Genomic DNA, 16,422 nt, shown 5'->3' with positions numbered 1-16,422 from the left:
AAATAAATATTGCTTCCAAAGCTGCTCTGAAACCTTAGCCAGCTTCTAAGATGGGCACTGCTCTTAACTGGAGATAGAAATAACTGTAACGTTCATATGAACAGGATTCACAGTATTACTCATATGTGAGTGGTTCCTGGAAAGAGGGCAGTAATGACTGGATTCCCCAGGGCAAAACAGAAACAAAAAGCCCTCTTTTGATGAGATTGGGTTTGGTCAAATGTTTTTGGTGCCACGGGTTTGTTATTTCTTTCTGAAACTTATTTGAAGAGTAATGCCAACTGTCCCAGGCAGACTAAAAGTGACCCTAATTGTCAAGCTCTCAAGAAAAGGCAGTTCCACTGAGTCCCTGTGTTTCCGTTTCCAAGACTCAACCCCTCTGCCACAGCCTAAGGCTACTTCCTCTCCTTTCCTTAGTGGAGATGAACACTAGCTGGTCACTAACTGCCAAATAACTACCCCTTGGTACTGGATTCCACGACAGTGAACCTGCTCTTCAGCTTTCTCCCTACAATAATCTCCTTTGCTTTAACCTTTCCTCACGGGCCCTAAGTTTGTCTCACCCCTAGTCACTGCTAAAGAAGATGGAACTGAATACAGCATGGAGTTTAACAGCGGGACAAAGGAAGGAACCATTTCACCCTAGATGTGTGTGTTCTGCTGAAACACAGGGCTGGTTTCATGTCTTCCTAAGTATTTCACTACAATGAAGAAAACACAGTTCTTGCTGGATGAGATGCCTGTTGAGGTGTGGCAAACATGATGATGTCATGTCCAGTGGAGGAAAATGAATATCCCAGCGTTTGAAACCAACTCCCTAGGCAGATGAAGCCAGCAGAGCAAGAACCTTGCCAGCACAACCAGTGGTAAACACACAGAGGTAAATATCAATATGGCCTTTGCTTCAATGGGATTCTAAGTCCTGGGAATGCCAAGAAGCATATATGTCTTTGGGGCCGCCAAATACCTATAGTGTTGTCTTATACATCGCAAGCAGTAAATACACTTACCAACGGACCCGGAGAGGGAGTTTCGTTAGCCTCTTTCCCTTATGTGAATTTGAAGCCGCCTGATCAGAGTAGAGATGTGGCAATTTACTCAAGTTCTGCCCTGGTTTTCCACTTCTGTTAGGATCTTTGAGGGATTCCAACAGACAACATTCCCTTCACTGCCTGATTTATGAACCAATTAAGAAACAAAGTGGCCAGGCGTGGTGGCTCATGCCTGTAATCCCAGCACTTTGGGAGGCCGAGGCAGGTGGATCACGAGGTCAGGAGTTCGAGACCCAGCCTGGCCAAGATGGTGAAACCCCGTCTCTACTAAAGATACAAAAAATTAGCCTGGCGTGGTGGTGTGCACCTGTAATTCCAGCTACTGGGGAGGCTGAAGCAGGAAAATCACCTGAACCAAGGAGGCAGAAGTTGCAGTGAGCTGAGATCCTGCCATTGCACTCCAGCCTGGGTGACAGGGTGAGACTCCGTCTCAAAAAAAAAAAAAAAAGAAAGAAAAAGAAAAAAAGCAAGTGTGGGTACAATGGCTCATGCCTGTAATCCCAGCACTTTGGGAGGCTGAGGTGGGAGGATGGCTTGAAGCCAGGAGTTTGAGACCAGCCTGGGTCATATAGTGAGACGCCCATCTCGACAAAAAATAAAAAGTTAGCCAAGCGTGGTGGTGCGTGCCTGTAGTCCCAGCTACTCAAGAGGCTGAGGCAGGAGGATTGCTTGAGCTTGGGAGGTTAAGGCTGCAGTGAGCTGGGATCATGCCACTGCATTCAGGCTGGGTGATAAGAGTGAGACCCTGTCTCAAAAAAGTAAAGAAAGAGGCCAGGCGCGGTGGCTCGCGCCTGTAATTCCAGCACTTTGGGAGGCCGAGGTGGGTGGATCACGAGGTTAAGAGTTCAAGACCAGCCTGGCCAAGATGAGCCTGGCCAAAATGGTGAAACCCCACCTCTAATAAAAACACAAAAATTAACCAGGTGTGGTGGCGGGCACCTGTAATCCTAGCTACTAGGGAGGCTGAGGCAGAGAACTGCTTGAACCCGGGAGGTGGAGGTTGCAGTGAGCTGAGATCACGTCACTGCCCTCCAGCCTGGGGGACAGAGCGACACTCTGCCTCAAAAAAAAAAAAAAAAGAAAATAAAGAAAGAAAAGAAAGAAACAAAGTGAGAGAGATGACAAGTGGAGGCTATAATACCACTTTTTATGCTGACATTGAAAAGATAGCTTATCTCTGTGAGCAAATAAACCTCCCAATACTGAACCCCCATCACAGCAGCCTGGACTATGGCAGCCTCCCTCCCTGGACCTGCCCTGCTCCAGCCCACCCCTGACTCCTGCCTTCTGATGGCAGGGTAGCTGTCAAGGAGGAAACCAGAGAAGGGCTGAGCCAACCACACCAGTTTGTTCTCTCTAAAGTTCCTATCAGCTATATCACTCCGTCTTCTCTGAGCAGAGGTAGAGACGGAGCCGGATGTAACATAAACAGAGCCACTTCCTCCTGAAAGAACTATTCATTGTGGGAAATAAGTTTCTTCCAAATCCTACCTACCCTGATGCCTTACTTCCCTTAGGGACTGTGGTCTTGAGTCCCTCCCCATTGCACACCCAAGCATCCTTGGCAGAGCTAATCTTTCATAGAGATGATAAAGTATGCGTGCATGAGCAGGCATATATGTGCACATGTATGTGAGGATGAACAAATGTACATATATGTATACATATATATTTGAGTTTGCATGTGTATGTGTGTGAATGTGTGTATAGGTTTGCCTGTGGTGCAAGTGTGGTGTGTGTTGTGAGTCTGCATATGAACTTGTGAGTGTGCAAGCATACATGAGTGTGTGCAAGGGCACAGGTGTAGGCATGCGGGTGTGGGTGTTCATGTGTGCCTAAATGTTCATGTACATAGATGTGCCTATAGTGTAAGTAGGTGTGTGTGTAAATATCAAGCTTTGGAACCAGGCTTTCAGGTTCCATATTTGGGCAGATTCATTCCAAGAAACATTCCTTGAGTATCTATAATGACCAATGACTGTGGTAACCATAAGGAGTATTACATTTCTCTGGATGCAAAAGGCTTATAAGCAAGTAGAAGAGACAGACACATAAGCAACCCTATGCAATACAAGGCAAAAGATATTAAATGCCACTGTTATAACACAAGAAGAATTGTTCTGACTTGCTGAATGTTTGAGGTCAGCTTGAGAGGAGATAGGAGGTGACAGGAGGGCCGTTCAGGCACAGGAATAACATGAGGTCAGGCCCCAGGTAGAAATATAGGGCGTGTTTAAGCAATGAGTCATTCGTTGTGCCAGGCACAGAAATTAACACGAGAGTTACAACATCAGATCAGATCAAGGATAACATCTGGCCATTCCTCACTATATTTCATAGGGCACACGCTGATGAAGGAGGGGGATGGCCAATTAGTGGGGAACTCGGACGATTGTACTAAGAGGTATGAACTTCCTTTCTTAAGGTAAAGGGAAGCCATTGTGTTAGAGTGGAGCCGGGGAAGGCAAGGGTGGGATAAGAATTTCAGGGTTAAGAAGCTATTGCATTGGTCTACATGAGTGATAATGAGGGGTCAAAGGGGTGACATAGTTTATAGATACACTCAGTGGTTTTTTATTAGGCTGAAGGGAGGTTTTCCAAATCTGGTGACTGGCCATTTAATGGTGTCACTAACAGGGCTAAGGGGGAAGTGGATGATGGGTTAAAGAAGTTGAACTTAAATTTGAACTACTGTGTTTCCCCTGATAATGACTCAGTGCTATGCTTTGTGCACCCAACCCCCACACAGATGTTGACTTTGGGGAAATGCGTCCTCTTGCTGGCTAGGCATCAAAGAATGCGTATTTCCCTTGTCACCGTTGCCTCATCTTCCAGAGAAAACTCTTCATTTCTGGAGGAAGCCAATTTCTCTTTCATCTGGAACCTTTTATCTCTAATAACATTATCTCTATAGTTTTAACTCAAGAAAGGTCTCTTTTTGAGTCCTCAGTTGGAGCCCTGAGGAAGCAGCTTCCAAGAATGAAGGAGAGATTGCTCTTTCTCTGGTCTTCTCTGCTCAAACAATAGCAAGCTACTTTCTGGACACTACAGTGGGCGTGCTCAGTGGTGCATGACCTGACAGAGAGATGCAGGGACTCAAAACCACATTTGTTGTGTCAAGGTACATTTGTGAGTACAAGGAAGAGTCACGTTCCAGGAGAGGACAGGCTGCAGAGGAGCTTCAACCAATAGATGGGGCTCTGCTGGGGCCACGAGGATGTCGGCAGGGAAGCCTCGGAGCACCACAGCAGTGCAGAAGGCCTCAGGCTGCAGAATTCAGCAGGACTAGGGGCTAAATGTGTGATGAAGTTGGAAAGGTGAACACAACAGCAATTGAAGTGGATTCCAAGAATAAAAAATGATTCGCCAGAAATCTGCCAGGACACAGGCAGCTAAAGCCAACAGCGGGGTGGATTCCCAAGATGGGGATGAGAATCCAAAGGGATCGAAAAATCAAACATAGGCAGGCACAGTGGCTCATGCCTATAATCCCCACACTTTGGGAGGCCAAGGAGAATAGATCACTTGCGCTCAGGAGTTCGAGGCCAGCCTGGGCAACATGGCAAGACCCCATCTCTACAAAACACAACAATTAGCCAGGCATGGTGATGTATACCTGTAGTCACAGGTACTCGGGAGGCTAAGGTGGGAGGATCACTTGAGCCTGGGAGGTTGAGGCTGCAATGTGTCATGATTACGCTACTGCACTGGAGCCTGGGTGACAGAGTGAGACTTTGCCACACACACAAAAAAAATAATAAAACAGAAAAACCAAACATCAAATAATGCAAAGACACATGGGCTTGGGGCGATTCGTGGCTTTAAGGGGTAAGGTGCAATGTCAGAAAGAGGCGCAGGCACTGGGGTTCTTTAGTCTGGAGAAGAGGTGGTAGCTGTTACCTAAATCATAAGCTCCTGGAAGGCAGAGAATACAGATCTGATGTCTTGATTAGTAGGTAATAAATGGATATTGGTTGATTGATTGCTTACTTAAGTAAGCCCTTCAAGGGGAGATTCTCTTAATTGCTACCTCATACCTCAGAATGGCTTTGATTTTCTCATTTCTCTTTTTTGCCCCTGGCAACTGTTATTGCCTCAGCAAGCTAAAGCTGTTGCTATTTCAGCATCATTGCTAAGAAGGGCATTGAAGCGTCTTTATGTCAGGCTGAGCTCACTCATCCAGATTAATTCCCTAGATGTCCAGCATAATTTCTGGTAAAGTCACCTTTTGGTCTGAACAAAAAGCAGATAACTCACTTTATCTGTGAGTTTTTTATCTTGTTGACAAACCAAAATTCTTATCCATTTCAATTTCTGTGGCAATTTAAGAAATTGCTAGCGGAAGAAATGTGGACTTTGGAAGGACACATTAAGCCTGCACTTTGCTCCTCGCTATCATGTGAATGCCTCGGTGTCCTGGCCATTTCTGATTCGGTTCTGGGAGGATTACAGAAACATCATGATTACTGTGCTCTCTAAGCCTCTCACTGGTTTTAAGGAGGAGGCTGATTTCCACTTTTATTTATAGAAACTTCGAGAATGATCTCCAAAGCTCAAGAGTTCAAGAAGCTATTGAGAATCTTAGTGATTGAGAGGACATTTGGGTTCATCTAAACCAGGGGTCCCCAACCTGCAGGCCATGGACCAGTTCTGGTCTGCGGCCTGTAAGAAACGGGGCAACACAGGAGTGAGTGGTAGGTGAGTGAGCATGATCACCTGAGCTCCGCCTCCTGTCAGATCCGCGGTGGCATTAGATTCTCATAGGAGCGTGAACCCTATTGTGAACTGTGCATACGAAGGATCTAGATTGCATGCTCCTTATGAGGACCTAATGCCTGATGATCTGAGGTGGATCAGTTTCATCTGGAATCCATCACCCCCAACCAACACGTCCGTGGAAAAATTATCTTCCACAAAACCAGTCCCTGGTGCCAAAAGGGTTGGGGAGTGCTGATCTGAACTCCTTCTGTGTCAAAGTGTGGCTTGCCTAAGGTTCTTTGACTACGTGGCATGTTGGTGCTTTGAACTGAGCAACTGAGAATCTACTACGTCACGCCTTGTCATCGATAGAAGTACTTGCAGTGGATCCAGATATTTAAAATGAATGCAAGAAAGGGGGATCAAAAATGCAGTAAAAATGCAAGGAAAACAAAAAATGTAAAAATAAAGAAAAGTCCTTTTTTTATTTTTATTTTTTGAGACAGATTCTTGCTCTGTCACCCAGGCTGAAGTGGACTAGCACAATCACAGCTCACTGTAGCCTCAACCTCCTGGGCTCAGGCAATCCTCCCACCTCAGCCTCCTGAGGAGCTGGGACTACAGGCTCACGCCAACATGTCCAGCTAATTTTTAATTTTTTCAAGACCAGCCTGGGCAACATCGCAAGACCCCATGTTGCCCAAGCTGATCTTGAACTCCTGAGTTCAAGCAATCTGTCTGCCTCGGCTTCCCAAAGTGCTGGGATTACAGGCGTGAGCCACCACGCCAGGCATGAAAAAAGTCTTAAACGACAACAACAACAAAATAATGCATATAGTATTTGCTCTCTAGACCAGGTAATCATTCTGCTAAACATGTTGATGTGTCCAAAAGACAAAGCCTTCTCAAACTGTTGAAACATGTGTTTCTCAAAAGGTTCATTATATTCTTTCTTCTATGCAAAAATGACAAGCAGTTGTCATCTTTTTCTGAGCAAATAATGACAACCCCTAGCACCCAACACTATGAAAATTCAGGTATATTAAGTTTAGCCTGTCATCTGTCTCAGTTTTTATCCCCCAAAACAAAGGAATATTATAGGCACGGTGCTAACAATGGAAATGTGAGTTTTTTCCTCCTTTGGTCTTTTTGTTGCTAGGGTATAAGTCCATGTGTGTTGTAAAACTCTCTCCCATCTGGCTGATTTTTGAAACTTCTCTGGGTCGCAGTTCTTACAGTTGAGCAATTAATTCTAACCCTTGGGAACTGCTGAAATGAAGGAGATTTCAGAGAGAATAGCTCATGACCTTATGCCTTTGTGTATTTTACTGAGAACTGACCTCCTGCATTACTAGGAAAGAAAAATCTATTAAAATCTCTTGGGTGAATACTTCAGCAGGCTGATTTCATTTTGAAGTGAATCATTTAGTGCATTTTAGAAGGCATGACAAATGATGTCATCTCAAATGTTAATATAAACCCTGGATAACATGCGTTTTACTCAGATTCAGTTTTATTACAATATTGTAAGAATTCCATTAGGCCACACCTGCACCATTTGAAGTCTGGTGAGATGCAAGGGTGGAGGAGCAACACTGCTTGATACTGTCAAATCCCCAAAACTAGAAAGTATCTATGAATTTACCTGACAACAATAAAACCACACAAAGTTATGGGAGAAAAATTCTAATAAAGGGTATAAAAGAACAACTAAGTAAACAGAGATATATATCATGTCTAATGGATGGGCAAACTTAGCACCAAATAGATGTTAATGCTCCCTAAATTGATGTCTAAGTCAATGCCATTTTAATCAAAATCTCAAGATGATCCATACATTGGAAAAATTAATTCTAAAATGTATACAGAAAAGTCCACAAATAGTCAAGGGAATTCTGAGAAACAAAAGCAAAGGACTAGCTCTATTAGACAGTAACCCACGTTACAAAGCATAAACATATGGCAAGATAATGCCCTAATGGGCAGAACAGGAAGTTTAGAAACAGAATCATGTGGCCGGGCGCGGTGGCTCATGCCTGTAATCCCAGCACTTTGGGAGGCCGAGGCAGCTGGATCACCTGAGGTCAGGAGTTTGAGACCAGCTTGGTCAATATGGCAAAACCCCATCTCTACTAAAAACACAAAAATTAGCTGGGCATGGTGGCAGGCACCTTTAATCCCAGCTACTCAGGAGGCCGAGGCAGGACAATCGCTTGAACCTGGGAGGTGGAGGTTGCAGCGAGCCAAGATTGCGCCACTGCACTCCTGGGTGACAGAGTGAAACTATGTTTCAAAAAAAAAAAAAAAAAAAAAACCACCACCAAAAAATAAGAAAGAAAATCACTTGTATATGGAGAATTGGCGTATGATAGAGGTGGCATCACAGATCAGAGGGGAAAACGCAGGTACAATAAATATATCTTGGGAATTGTCACTCACTCTGCAGAAAAACAAATAGATTTAAATAAAATTTAAAAATTAAATTTATTTATTTAGAGACAGAGTCTTGCTCTGCCACCCAAGCTGGAGTGCAATGGCACGATCTCGGCTCACTGCAACCTCCGCCTCCCAGGTTCAAACGATTCTCTTTCCTCAGCCTCCCAAGTAGCTGAGATTACAGGTGCATGCCACCACATCTGGCTAATTTTTGTATTTTTAGCAGAGCTGGGTTTCACCATGTTGGCCAGGCTGGTCTCGAAGTCCTGACCTCAGGTGATCCACCCGCCTCAGCCTCCCAAAGTGCTGGGATTACAGGCGTGAGCCACTATGCCTGGCTGAAATTATTTTTAACAATATATGATAATGTATAATTATATTGATACATAACAAATATATTAATATTTACTGTTTATAAAGATTTAAATAATTTATTTCAATGAATTAAAAATCACACTATAAAGAAAAAAAAGCCAAATAGTTTTAAGACTATAAAACTACTAATAAGAAATCTAGAACTATCTTTTTTTTTTTTTTTTAAGACAAAGAGTCTTGCTGTGTTGCCCAGGGTGGAATGCAGTGGTGTGATCATAGCTCACTGCAGCCTTGACCTCCTGGGCTACAGTGATCCTTCTACCACAGCCTCCCCAGTAACTGGGACTACAGGCATGAGCCATCATGCCCAGTTAATTGTTTTTTTAGAGACAGGGCCTCACTATGATGCCCAGAGTGGTCTTGAACTTCTGATGTCAAGTGATTCTCCCACCTCAGCCTCCCAAAGTGTTGGGATTACAGGCATGAGCCACTGTACTTGGCTAGAAGAAACATCTTTATAAGCTTGGAGTGGCACAGTAGATTGAGAAAAGTAACAACTGCACTGGCAGCTTCTCCCAACAGGAGGCGGGGGCTTTTATTTGACCCTTGAATTTGGGCGTGGCCATGTGGCTTGTTTTGGTCCACTGGGCATTAACAAATGTGAAGAAGGAGAGGCTTGGAAAACCCAGGTCCACCAGGCTTGCCCTCTCCTGCGCTGGAATCCTAGAGCCACCATGCGCGGAACCCTGGGCTGCCCTGTTGGAGGGTGAAAGGCCGTGTGGAGTAAGAGGCCCAGCCATCCCAGCTGGGGCCACGATGTGAGTAAGGCCCCCCAGATCATCCAGCCCTCGCCCATCAGGCCCCATTCAGAAGAAGCAATCAATCCCACAGCAATGAATCATTGTTGGCTTAAGCCACTATGCTTTGGCGTGGTTTGTTACATAGCAAAAGCTAACTGATTCAAGCAGGGCACAAAAAGTGTAAATCTCAAAGGAAAAATTACTGGATTTAACAACATCAAAAGTAAACACCCTAGATGAAAGGTAACAGACAGGAGATGGGCTGGAAGAAAATATTTTGCAGAACCAGGACTGAAGATTAAAATGTGAAAAATCTAAGGGACACTTGCAAGAAAAAAGTTTTAAGTAGGCAAAAGCATAAATAAGAAATGCACCAGAAGTAAAACCAGAGTAGTTAATAAATATGTGAAGAGACTCTCAAACTCATTAGTAATCAAAAAAATCGAGATTATGTTAAAAATGAGATATTACCTTACAACTATTAGAATGGCAAGAAATAAAAAGTTGTATGATATCAAGTGCTGACAAGGACATGGGGAAATGGAACTCCTCATTACACTACAGATGGGCAGGAGTCACCTTCTGTCGTCATTTGTAAAGGTCAGTTGGGAAGCATTTTGTGAAAACATGCACATATGTATACTCTCATGTGATCCAGCAGTACAGTTCCTGGGTAATATCCCAGAGAATCCTTCTGACAGACGCACAAAGAGATTTATGTCAGTTTGCAGTAGCATCGTCTGCCAGTGTAAGCCATCCTTCGGTGGAAGGGTGGGTAAGGAAAACGTGGTGTATGCATAGGATGGGAAAACCATAAGGCAGCCAGAGCAGTAAATAAGATTTACTTCTATCAACACGGCTAGATCTCAAAAACACGTTGAATGGGCCGGGCGCGGTGGCTCACGCCTGTAATCCCAGCACTTTGGGAGGCCGAGGCTGGCGGATCACGAGGTCAGGAGATGGAGACCAGCCTGGCCAACATAGTGAAACCCCATCTCTACTAAAAATACAAAAATTAGCCGGGCATGGTGGCACATGCCTGTAATCCCAGCTACTCGGGAGGCGGAGGCAGGAGAATCCCTTGAACCAGGGAGCTGGAGGTTGCAATGAGTCAAGATTGCGCCACAGCACTCTAGCCTGGCAACAGAGCGAGACTCCGTCTCAAAAAAACAAACAAACAAACAAACAAACACGCTGGATGAAGAAAATCAGTAGAATGAGATGTGTAGCACAATGCCCACTGGTAAATTAAAGTCTATATTATATAGATGATGTTACGTATATGAAGGTATGGAAAGTGAGTTGGAAGAACACACATTAAAACATAAGGTACTGGCTGGATGCAGTGGTTCACACCTGTAATCCCAGCACTTTGGGAGGCTGAGGCAGGAGGATTGCTTGAAGGCGGGAGGATTACTTGAGGCCAGGAGTTCAAGACCAGCCTGGACGATATGGTGAGACTCCATCTCTAAAAAAAAAAATTAAAAAATTACCTGGGTATGGTGGTATGTACCTGTGGTCCCAGCTACTCAGGAGGGGAAGGAGGAGGATCACTTGAGCCCAGGAGGTTGAGGTTGCAGTGAGCTGTGATCACGCCACTGCACTCCAGCCTGGGGAAGAGAGTAAGATTGGGGATGGGTCATTAAAAGTCTATAATGAAACCAAATCAGAACATTTGTCTCATCAGTGTACTTACTGCTTATGATGACTGCATGAGGTTTATGGATAGAGCTGTGATTTGGAAAACCAGGTAGAAAAAATATAAACAAAAAGGAAGAGCCTCCTCTATTTAAAAAGGATACGAAATACAGTGACTTCCCCCAGTTTTGGCAACATTCTGCTGGTGTCACTAATATCACTATTAACCTGTAACTCTAAATGGATACCCAGCAGAAACCACAACACGACAAAAGTCATTGTTCTCCTTCTTAAAGGAAGAATCCATGTGGGGAAAAACCCCAGGCTTATTGTTTAAATCATGTAATAAAAGGCATCATATTAAACCCTTTACTGGTTTCTACATTGCATCCTGCTCTATGGCCTTGCTGCTTTTTAACAACAACTTGTGTAAAGATAAAATCAGTATCTATGCAGGGCCTCATACATTATACCTCTTTTGAGCATAATTTATTTCATCTACTTTATATCCAAAGGTGAAACTAAAACTATTTTATATTCTTACCTGAAAAACCACTCATGCAAGAATCAAGATGTTGTTCTCTGAGTTAAGGATGTTTTCTGGCCCCAGTCCTGTTACTTTGGTTACCACTGGCTAAGCTTTTCATAGCCATTTGAGTTTGTGAACACACAGAGTCACCCGGATGAGACTATGGGTGCAAGTGTGGTGGGCTGGGGTGGGAACTGTGTCAGCACCGGGGTAGACAGAAGTCAAGGAACTTCTGTGGGGAGCTGATCAGATCAGCCAGAGTTTACACTGTCAGCATCTGACCTAAGAGTTGGTGGGCCAGGATCAGCGATGAGTAACAACTTAAGAAGAGCACAGTGGAGGCTGGGCATGGTGGCTCACGCCTGTAATCCCAGCACTTTGGGAGGCTGAGGTGGTGAATCACGAGGTCAAGAGATCAAGACCATCCTGGCCAACAGGGTGAAACCCTGTCTCTACTAAAAAAACAAAAATTAGCCAGGCGTGGTGGCACATGCCTGTAATCTCAGCTACGTGGGAGGCTGAGGCAGCAGAATTGCTTGAACCCAGGAGGCAGAGGTTGCAGTGAGCCGAGATCACATTACTGCACTCCAGTCTGGCCAACAAGAGCGAAATTCAGTCTCAAAAAAAAAAAAAAAAAAGGATAGCACAGTGGAAAGAGATGCTCAGGTTTGGTGTAGCAGGGGCTCAATTTCCAACAAAGGAAACTGTTTATATGAAAGGGAAAAATCCCTAAAACAATAAGAACCCATCACCAACCTCAAAGCCTATCGATTGGAAACAACTGTTCACCAGATGGCTCAGCTTGATTTCCCAGAATGTGAGACAATTCCATGAAGGAAAACAAGCTGATTTCAAAAATTAGAAATAACTCACTTAACTAGGATTTCCTTTTAGTTCGGTTTGCTTTGCTTTTTACTTTAATTACTCCATAAGGTCCAATTGCTGTAATGTAAGAATCCTAAATGAGTAAAGTTGGATGCTAAGTTAAATGCTAAGAAGACCTGGGGAGGAGCTGGGTGCAGTGGCTCATGCCTGTAATCACAGCACTTTGAAAGGCTGAGCCTGGTGGATCATTTGATGTCAGGGGTTTGAGGCCAGCCTGGCCAACATGGCGAAACGCCGTCTCTACTAAAAATACAAAAATTAGCCAGGTGTGGTGGTGTGCGCCTGTAATCCCAGCTACTTGGGAGGCTAAGGCAGGAGAATCGCTTGAAGCTGGGAGGCGGAGGTTGCAGTAAGCCGAGATCGCATCATTGCACTCCAGCCTGGGCGACAGAACAAGACTCTGTCAAGAAAAAAAAAAAGAAAAAAAAAAACACCTCAGGAAATCTCAGAATGATGAGTGGGAAGAAAAGTGGGGAGGGGGGGGCTAGTCTGTTGGAGTAGTAGGATTACAGGGAATTTTTCTCTTTGTTTTAAATTTTTAATATTGCTGTTACCAAGTTGAGCAATAAATAATCTCTTCTAAATGTAAGCATTCTTTAGGGAAAAACAAACATGCTAACCTTTCCTCTCCATCACACTGTGGGGAAGCTTCACTGGTTCCTTAAAGAGACTATAATCAAACCACTTTTTTCTTGCTCATCATAAGGTTTAACCAGGGGCAAAAGAGGACAAGAAAAATAATTAGAGCCATAATTGGTGAGTAGATGGAAACAGAGTCCTAGGGTTGGAAGGAATCTTGGAAATATGTTTTGCCCATCCCCTCAGCTCTCGGGCCACACCTAAACTCTTAAAGCCCTCAGGAATTTACTGTGCTGAGGACTGCCAAGGACAATGCCTAATCTGTCTTAGAAACTCATTCTAGTGTCTAAGAATACTTACTGGCAGGAAATTCAACTTTGTGAGTAAATTCGGGCTCCACTCCCATCCATTTCCTCTGGCTCTGATTTCGGGTGGAGATGGACCGCAGCTGGACACACATTCAAGTACACTCAGCAAACACACGTGAAGGTTGTTACCAAAATAGCCCCCTCCCGTCCCCACCTCAGCTTTCTCTGCTCTGGGTTAAATGATCCCAGCCCTTGTATGGGTTAAATGATCCCAGAAATCTCTCCTGATTGGTTTCATTATCTGAACTTAGACCTACCTGTGCCTAATCTTTGACCAACAGTCCAGTAGGGGGTTCAACGCCACTGGCTCTAGGGTGATCAACTGTCCCAGCTTGCCAGAGGTTGCCCAGGTTGTGGGACTTTTAGTGCTAAAACCGGGAAAGTCCCAGGCAAAATGTGATGAGTTGGCCTAGCTGGCTCTCTCTGGAGAAAAAAATGCAACCACCGGAGGAATGCTCTTCATTGCTAAAATGCAATGTTTTAATTAATGAACGACGTGTCATGAGTGTGGAGACAGAACCATCTGAAAAGCTGCTGTGGTTTGAACATCCCCCCAAAACTCGTGTTGAGATATAAGTGCCATTGTAACAGTATTAAGAGGTGGAGCCTCTAGAGAGGTGATTAGATCATGAGAGCTCTGCCCTCATGAATGGATTAATGCCATTATTGAGGGAATGGTTAGTTATCACCTGAGTTGGTTCCTGATTAAAAGGATGTTTGGCTGGGTACGGTGGCTCATGCCTGTAGTCCCAGCACTTTGCGAGGCCAAGGCAGGAGGATCACTTGAGGTCAGGAGTTCAAGACCAGCCTGGCCAACATGGTGAAACCCTGCCTCTACTAAAAAGACAAAAATTAGCTGGATGTAGTGGCAGGCACCTGTAATCCCAGCTACTTGGGAGGCTGAGGCAGGAGAATTGCTCAAACCTGGGAAGTGGAGGTTGCAGTGAGCCAAGATTGTGCCACTGTACTCTAGCCTGGGCAACAGAATGAGATTCCATCTCAAAAAAAAAAAAAAAAAAGTATGAGTTTGGCCCAATTTGATCTCTATGTCTTGGGTGCCCATTTGTTCTTCTGCCATATGATGATGCAGCAAGAAGGCCCTTGCCAGATGCCAGCGCCATGCTTTTGGACTTCCCAGCCTCCAGAAATGTGAGAATAAATTTCATTTCTTTATAAGTTACCCAATCTCCAGTATTTTGTTTTACTAAAAACAAGTAACAGAAAACAGACTAGGAAAGGGCCACGTTTGCTGTCCTGTTTCAGCACAAACCCCTGTCTGGAAGGGATGAACACAGTGTCTGCTCCACTGCACACAGCCTGTACCTGTCCCCCACCACTGTCACCTGGGTGCATGGGCACACCTGGGGATGCAGCACTTATGGCTTAAAAAAAAAGAATCAGCTGCAAAACCAGAAACAAATCTAAAGTGTGTGAGGGGGAGGAGAAACAGGGCATGAAAAGGGGGGAAATGCCACAAACAAGAGAAAATAGCCTAACAGGCTGGAGCAAAAGCAAGAGGGAGAATACAGTTAGAAACATACCCAATGAGAGGGAGAAATTGGTGAAGGAACAAAAAACATGAGAAGGAAGAACATGAGAGGCACGAAGAAAAGTCTGTGGTGGTAAGAGAAGTACAAGATACACCTGCCACGCTCACGCCCTTGGACCACCAGGCAGAATCACTGAGCCATTGCCCAGCCCACCCCTCTTTGTATTTTCTCACACCCTTTTGAATGGTTCCTGGGCCCTTGGATTTCATGGTCCAGGAAGAAAAAATTAAAGACTAACGTAAAGCTGCAAAGAACATGAAACTTAAAATATCTTCTACTATGATCATTACTTCCAAAAGCAAAGGACATTGTACATCCTCAGAGGAAAGAGCATTGCTTCCCAAGAAAGAAGACTGTCCTTGGCCACTGAATACCAGCCTGCACACACAACATTCTCCTCACTCCTCCCCTTTGCCAAGGAATGCTGAAAACTTTGTCACAGACTGGTGCCAGGGCTTACCCTAGCATTTGGGAGGCACTGCTTTAGGGAACCTGAGAGTTTAGCCACGCAGTTCTGTAGAAAAATGGTGGAAAGCTAACATTTGTTGAGCACTGACCATTGTCTGCCCCTGTACACAGTCATTATCTCATAAAATCACCTCAATAACCCAGTTCTAATTAGTCCTCCTATTTCAAATAAGGAAACTGAGGCTCAAAGATGTTGAGAATCACGCCCATAGTCAAGTGGTAGAGGAAGGTTTTAATCCGAGTGACTTGATAAAAAAAGGGCCAACTTTGTTTATTTTTATTTTTTACTTTTTTGAAAAAAGTCTCGCTCGTCACCCAGGCTGGAGTGCAGTGGCAAGATCTCGGCTCCCTGCAACCTCCGCCTCCCAGGTTCAAGCAATTCTTGTGCCTCAGCCTCCCAAGTAGCTGGACTTACAGATGTGCACTACCACACCTGGATGATTTTTGTATTATTAGTAGAGACGGGGTTTCGGCATGTTGGCCAGGCTGGTCTCAAACTCCTGGCCTCCAGTGATCTGCCTGCCTTAGTCTCTCTAAGTGCTGGGATTACAGGCATGAGCCACCGTGCCCGGCCCCAAACTTTTTTTAAATTAAAATTTTTGGAGACAGGATTTTGCTCTGTTGCACAGGCTGGAGTGCAGTGGCATGATCACAGCTCACTGTAGGCTCTAAATCCTGGGCTCAAGCAGTCCTCGCCTCAGCCTCCTGAGTAGTTAGGACTACAGGCCTATGCCACCATGCTCGGGTAATTTTTTTAATTTGTAGAGACAGGGTCTCTCTGTGTTGCCCAGGCTGGCCTCGAACTCCTGGCTTCAACTGATTCTCCCCACTCAGCCTCCTAAAGTGCTGGGATTACAGGTGTGAGCCATCACATCAGGCCCAAGGCAAACATTTTAAACTATGATGCCGCACATTACAAACCTGCTTCTTCACAGAAGGAGCCTCCTGGATTTTCTAAACAGAGTGAAAGGGTTTCATAAATTCTACATCCGTTTTTTTTTTTGGTTTTGTTTTGTTTTGTTTTTTTTGAGACACGGTCTCATTCTGTTGCCCAGGCTGTAGTGCGGTGGTGTGATCATAGCTCACTGCAGCCTTGACTTCCTC

This window comes from Pongo abelii, chromosome 17 (genome assembly GCF_028885655.2).
Source record: "Pongo abelii isolate AG06213 chromosome 17, NHGRI_mPonAbe1-v2.0_pri, whole genome shotgun sequence".
Taxonomy (NCBI): domain Eukaryota; kingdom Metazoa; phylum Chordata; class Mammalia; order Primates; family Hominidae; genus Pongo; species Pongo abelii.
The sequence above is the reverse complement of the archived record's forward strand: the minus strand, read 5'-3'. Positions refer to the sequence as shown.